Source organism: Onychostoma macrolepis, chromosome 14 (genome assembly GCF_012432095.1).
Source record: "Onychostoma macrolepis isolate SWU-2019 chromosome 14, ASM1243209v1, whole genome shotgun sequence".
In the NCBI taxonomy this organism is placed as follows: domain Eukaryota; kingdom Metazoa; phylum Chordata; class Actinopteri; order Cypriniformes; family Cyprinidae; genus Onychostoma; species Onychostoma macrolepis.
The window spans coordinates 24,561,174-24,568,607 of NC_081168.1; the positions used below are offsets into that span (position 1 = coordinate 24,561,174).

General features: G+C 33.2%; 1 protein-coding gene across 1 annotated transcript in view; it reads right to left on the reverse strand.

Annotated features, from left to right (window-relative positions):
- Positions 1–6,310, reverse strand: part of ndst1a (N-deacetylase/N-sulfotransferase (heparan glucosaminyl) 1a) — a 43,705-nt gene extending 37,395 nt beyond the window's left edge. The window contains 2 exon segments of the mRNA XM_058797886.1: positions 73–147; positions 6,066–6,310. The gene's annotated coding sequence lies outside the window, so the exon portion shown is untranslated.
- Between the last annotated feature and the right edge of the window lie 1,124 nt (positions 6,311–7,434).

A 7,434-nucleotide genomic window follows, 5' to 3' on the forward strand; every position in this document is an offset into this window, starting at 1 on the left:
AAAGTTTATCATTTGTATGTGTATTGTCTTGCTAATTTATACTTTCAAAAGAAAAGAGAGAAAAAAACTTACACTTTTAAGCAAAAGAAGAGGTGAACTCAATTTGGTACTCGGGGTTTGTCACAACCGGCTGTTGGTCAAGTGTTTCTGAAATCACATCAACGAATATAAATTTAAAAAATAATATTTTATAATTGAGTTATTAAAAAAGCCTTAAATATTATTGCTGTACTTTTACAATGAAATAATACAAAGAAAATCTTATTCTGTAATATAATTTATTATAAGTTATAAGATATTTTATTATTAATATCACCATCGTCATATCAAGTTTGACAACAATAATAAAAATGTTTAAAATACTAATTATTATTGTAGTAGTAATTATATTATTATTATTGTTATGTAATCATATTTATATATAAAAATCACAATTTTAGGGTATATCTAGAGCTTTAAACATTGTGAATCGTAAATGACAATTTGTAAAAAAAAATTAATTCAAAAATGCAATTAGAATTTTTTCCCACATTGTGCAACCCTAAATACTAATGGCTTTAAAAATAGTAGGCAGTTTTAGTAGTAGTAGTAATAGTAATAATAACTATTACTATTATTATATTATTTTTAAATACTAGATTTCATTTTAAAGTGAAATATTTTACAGTAATGACCATTTTAAATCACAAAAAATATAATAATTAATTAATTAAAAATGCAATTAGATTTTTCCCCCCACATTGTGCAAACCTAAATCCTGATGGCTTTAAAAAAATAGTAGGCAGTGTGCAGTACATACTGCTCAGTATTCAGTAAGCAATACATTTGTAATTGCCAAAATAAATGAAAAAAGGAAATCTCTGATGTGTCCCATCCCAACTTCCTGTCTAAAGAGGAAATATGTTAAAACGGGTGGGAGAACTGCGCTTATCAAGCTAATTTGAGTGGCATTTAAGGGCAAAAGCCTTGAACCAAGTTGTTTAAAAGATTTTTAAAACCATTCATCGTGATACCGGTGGGAATCTATGAGAGGGAAAGAGAGACATCAGCCCTCCGTGTGTAAGCGAGCGCGTAATGTCCTGCTCAACACATGCTGACCTCACACATCCCACAACACACTGCATGATGAATGAGCACCACACGAGCTGCTGTCCTCCAACACACATCTCCCATGATCCTCTCTGCTTCACTTCCTCTCTCTCCACCTGCCCGACAGAGTGATTAATGTCTGTTCTGTGCTGCTCGACACAAAGACACATTACACAGACCCCACTCAGAGCTCGGTCTTCTTTTCCAGTGAAAACATCGAAACATTCAGAAATTAACATATATTTATTTGGGATGGAAAATGATTTAAGATTATAAATCTTGTTTCTGAGAAATTAATCAAAATGAAGAGAATTTATGCTTAAAACAACAGCAAATATCTATCAATGGGGTCAGGCATTTTCTAGTCTATTAGCAGATATTTCTAAGCATGGACTCACTTTAATTTGATGCATTTTTCAGAAAACAAGACTTTAAGTAATTTTGCAATTGAAGTAAATGGCTCTTGATTCAAGAACAATTTTAATATTTATACTGGAAAACAAAACATATATGTGTGTATACAGTCACGTCAAAAAATATCGGCACCCTTGGCAAATATGATCAAAGAAGGCTGTGAAAATTAATCTGCATTGTTAATCCTTTTGATCTTTTATTTAAAAAATTCACAAAAATCTAACCTTTCATTGGATAATAAGAATTTAAAATGGGGGGAAATATCATTATGAAATAAAAGTTTTTCTCTAATACACGTTGTACACAATTATTGGCACCCCTAGAAATTCTTATGAGTAAAATATCTCTGAAGTATATTCCCATTCATATTCACAATTTTGAGCACTCCAGGGTGATTATGAACATGAAATTATCCAGCCATGGCTTCCTGTTTCACACAAATATAAATAGGAGGGAAAACAAAGCACAAATTCCCTTAATCATCCATCACAATGAGAAAAACCAAAGAATATATTTCTGATGTGCAGCAAAAGATAATTGAGCTTCACAAATTAGTGAAGTGGCTTTAAGAAAAGCAGTGAAAATCCCCATTTCCACCATCAGGGCAATAATTAAGCATTTCCAATCAACATAAAATGTTACGAAACTGTCTGGAAGAGGACGTGTGTCTATATCATCCTAATGCACGGTGAGAAGGAGAGTTTGAGTCTCGGGGTCAGAAATGCCTTTAAAAAAAATTGTCAAACAGCACCTACATTACCACATGTTGTTTGGGAGGGCTTCAAGAAAAATTCTCCTCGCTCACCCAAAAACAAACTCCAGCATATTCAGTTATCAGACACGACTGGAACTTCAAATGTGACTGGCTTCTATGGTCAGATTAAACTAAAAAATGAGCTTTTTAGCAGCAAACACTCAAGATGGGTTTGATGAACTCAGGGATAAAAAGTACCCCATGTGTACAATGAAATATACTGCTGTATTTTTTATGTTGTGGGCCTTTATTTCTGCAGGAGGTCCTGGACATCTTGTTTAGACACATGGCATCATGGCATTCATGCCCTCCACTAATATTGGCACCCTTGGTAAATATGAGCAAAGGTGGCTGTGTTTTGATCTTTCATTCAAAAGATTCACAAAAATTCTAACCTTTCACTGAAGTAAAACAATTGAAAGTGGGGAGAAAATCTCATGAAGAAATAAATGCTTTCTCTAGTTCATGTGGGCCACAATTATAAAATTAAAAATAAATTGGCAGCCTCAGACTTTTGGAGTACTATATTTAATACTATATAATTTTGGAATATTAAAATACTATATAATTCAATGTGTTATTCGCCGTTTTTTATTGGTGAAATTTACTAGCAATTTCTGAGTGAAATTTGTTACAAAGTAAAATGTACACCAGTTTTTTTGTCTCTCTCTGTGTGTGTGTGTGTGTGTGTATATATATGTGTGTGTGTGTGTCGTGGTTCCTTCTGTTCACCTTGAGGGCAAACAATTTGAGTGATGACATCATCCAAAATCAGACCCCAGTGAACAGATGAAGATTTCAGAGTCAAATTACCCACAATCCATCACTCTCTGCCAAACGACAGCTGCCAACCTGCCTCTCCTCAGGACAGAATAAATAAAGGATTGTAGTTTCCTGACAAATGCCAGGGTTTGTGTTTCTCCGCAGACGGCAACTCATTATGCAGCAGTGATATTAAGGGTTAAACAGCTCACGGTCTGTCGGGACGATTATAATCCTGAGTCTCTGAGTTACTGAACAGCTCAATGATATATTGATATATGAATTCACAGACAAAAAGAGTTTCAGTAATAAACACACGTTTGATTTATGAGCCGCTTTATCTTAAAAAGAGGCAAAACAATGTGGATTTTTCATGTACTGTTATTCAATAAAATACCAAAAGTCCAAAAATTATGAAACTGAATAAAAATGATGCCTAATTTGCACAATGAAGTCAGTTTAGTCTGGTTTTTGTGTGTATTTTAATAAAGAAAAGTAGATTATGATTTTTCAGATAATTTCAATTGCAATAAAAAAAAAAAAGCCATTTTAAAAAAAGATCCAATTTTGTCCCCGTAATTTTGCCATTATATATCAATGTTGCTACAAAAAAAAACAACGACAACAATCATCATAATAAAAACAACTAATTATTATTATTACTACTACTAAAATAAAAATACATATTACTAAAAAGAAAATAAATAATTATTATTATTACTACTGCTAAAATAAAAATATAAAAATACTAAAAAGAAAATAAGAAATTGTTTTTACTATTGTAATATTTTACTTTAAAATAAAATCTAGTATTTAAAATAATAAAATGCATTATAATCATAATCTTGATTATTACTCAAATAATAATAATAATAATAATAATAATAATAACAGTAAAAATTACTAAAGATCAAAATAAGAAATTGTTTTTACTATTGTAATATTTCACTGGAATATGAAATCTAGTATTTAAAATAATAATAATAATAATAATAATAATAAATAATCATCATCATCATCATGATTATCACTAAAATAAAAAGATATTACTAAAAATCAAAATAAGATTTTTTACTATTGTAATATTTCACTGTAAAATAAAATCTAGTATTTAAAATATACATTAACAATTACTATTATTATAATTATTTTATTATTACTACTACTTTTATTATTACTACTACTAAAATAAAAATATAAAAATTACTAAAGAAAAACAAAAGAAATAGCTTTTTACTAAAATCCAGTGTTTAAAAAAAATAATAATAATTTAACTTTTCAAATATAAAATGCAGCCTTTATTTCTTAATTTTCTAATAATTTCCATTTTATTTCAATTAATCGTGCAGCCCCAAAGTATCTGATTCAGACTGAATCTTTCGGACTCTGATGCTGCTGGAAACACAATCAATCAACCAGAACTTAAAGAGACAAATCAACCAAACTCACTGCAGCTCAAAGACCCGGAAAACACACAACAGGCGTCAGTTCAGCTAAAAATAAACTTTGCACACACGACAGCTGTGAAGTGGATGGAGTTCATGGGTCATGTGCAAACATACAAGCACACACATACACATATTAAAGTGGATACTAACTTAATGGTTTTTGGTTCTCCGTGAGATCACGTGTCACTGTGAAATCGTTCCTACAATCTTCAAGTGCGCGGTCTGCTCGAATCGTCTAGTGTGCGCGTTCAGAGGATTATAAGGCTAAAAATCAGTAGAACTGTCTTCATGTCTGTGGTCTCCCATGGTTTTAAAATCGGTTTAAGATTTGAAAATCATCTAGTGTGCAGCCAGCTTTACAGAACGTTTGGGGAAAAAAATAATTGTTTTTTACTGTAATCTCACATGCAAACTAGCATCTCATCCACAACGTCTGTGAAAAATAAAGGAACTGGAACTCAAACACTTTTTATCTAGTTCTACATCTCATCTGCATCCAAGTTTAGATACAGTTGATTAAATGTATGTTTCTCGTGATCTTAAAAATACTGTGATCTTAAGGCTTCTGCTTAAATGTTTAAACTGTAGACACAAATACACTGCATCTACAATGCTCTGCATGTATGAAACATTTATACACACATTTGGGTCACTGCATCATTCTGCTTTTGTGTCATTTCATCATCTTGATGACTTCGGTATTCTTCTGTATAATTGTGCAACTAAAAAAAAAAAAAAAAAGAACCAAAATCTTTAAATAGCTCAAGTCATAAGTTTACATACAACTTGCAGAATCTTTAAAATAAATAAATAATTCATAAAAATGAGGGTATGACCTAAAAAATGGCTTTTTTAATTTTAAATTAAGGACTTCCTTTAGTAGGCTATTTCACATCAAATGTTTACATAGAGCCCAAAAGATAAAATAATAACTGAATTTACACAAAATGATGCCATTCAAAAGTTTACATATATAATTATCTCCTGAGAAACATGGACTTGTTGGTCTTTTTAATTTTTTCACAGCTTCTGTAAACTTACAACTCTCCTTAGCTTTGAAAGCAAGATCTGAGCAAAATAAATCATAACATACATGACTGTCATGTGACTGTGTGCAGTTCATCTAAAGCAGGTTTTACACACAGTTCATTTAATTAACCCAAATAAAGCAATTTACCCGTCATACTTTATTGTTTGAAGCCATTCAAAGTAGATAACAAGAATGCTAAAAGATTTACAGTACAGTAAACATCAAATGCTCTATGGTTTACTTCAGGTGACTGCATCTCGCATATATTTTCACAGAAAGTAGCCTATATGTACACTAAAGTTTCACAAAATGCATCCACTATAGCCTAAATCACCAAATGCAAAGACCATGTGCAAAAACACACAAAACAACAACAACATCAACTCCTAGTTAATTCGTCTGTAAACACATCAGAACATCCTAAACACTGAATCGTGCCCTAACAACAGGTGCAATGGCTTTTGGACATCTGATCCCATCACTGGTACAGTATTGTGTCAAAAACACAAAATAATGCGAACTCAAGCCTGTTGTTTAGTGTCAGAACGTGCAGCGGATTTACATTTACCTGATTCACAGCAGAAGCGGGCTGCGTCGCTCCGTCAGCGCTGCTCCGGAGAAACGCTCATCCTGCGGCGCCGTTCCGACCGTATTCCGGTAAATCCGTTCCGTTCTGCGTGAGTCTCCTGCGGTGCGCGCGAGCCAACCGACGCGCCAGCTGAGTGAAACACACGTGCGCTGAACTGACGCGCTACACGCGCTCGGCGATAGCGGGCGACAGACTCCACTTACACAGACGCACAGCGTGTTATTAAAGCGTTAGAGGGCGGCGACTAATGGTCAGAGGACGATAATACAATCTGATGCCAAACTATAACTATAAATAAAGTTCGAGGTTGTGGTGGCCTTGGCCTTCGTGTGCAAATACGATCTTTCCAACATGAACGTAAATATCTTCTCAGAACATATTGCTGACGTTTTCATTAAGTTATGAAACGTTATTCAAAAAGTCCAGTTTTTTTCTTTTAAAAACTTTTATTTTTTTATTTTTTTCCTTTAGTCCAGGTTATATGGGAAAATAATGTTTACTTTTTCATAAAAGCATGAAACTTGGTACACTTGTATTGACTTGGTTTGCATTGCTGGGAACGCCCACAAAAACGTCATATCCGTTTCGTGGGTTGGGAAAACAAACCGTTCGAATTAATGTAAGGAGACTTTGTTAGACGCTTGATCTTTACTTTTTGTTATGATTTCGATTGATTTTTGCTTGGTGCAATGCTGAAAATTTGCTACGTGGCGTTCTGTACCTCTAATAAGTAAAAAATAAAAATAAAAACCCGATCTGAAGATTTATATACTGCTGAATAAACTGACGGAGGTAGCACATCTGAGCGGGTGGCACACAACATCAGAACTCCGACAGCAGTTATTATGGATATACAACGTATGAAACATATCAAGCTTAATATTCATATTTATATGCACTCCAGACTAGACTTAACCTTCAGTGACCTGTCATTAGTCCCGTCCCGCCTGCACCGCAACTCAGTTCTGATGGGCTTACAGCAACCCTCCTTCACATCAAATAAATGTGATATTTTGTGATGTAAATGTTTCATATTATTATATACAATCCCTTACGAAAATTAACAATGGTATTACTATAGTAAATGTAGGCTATAGTCGGCTAACCGTGTTTTTTGGGCGTTTTTATTACCAGTTGTAGCCTATAACCACAGTTTTACTTCAAATACCATGGTTAAACTATGGTTAGTGTAGCAAAACAGCAGAAATGATTTTATGTACACCATTCTGGGTCAACATCATGCTTTTCCAATGCGGCCCTAAACATTTTCAGAAATGAAGCCATCGCAAAAACGCCTCATGGTTGCCATGGCGACCATTTAACTTTCCAAGTTATGTATTTTGTGTCA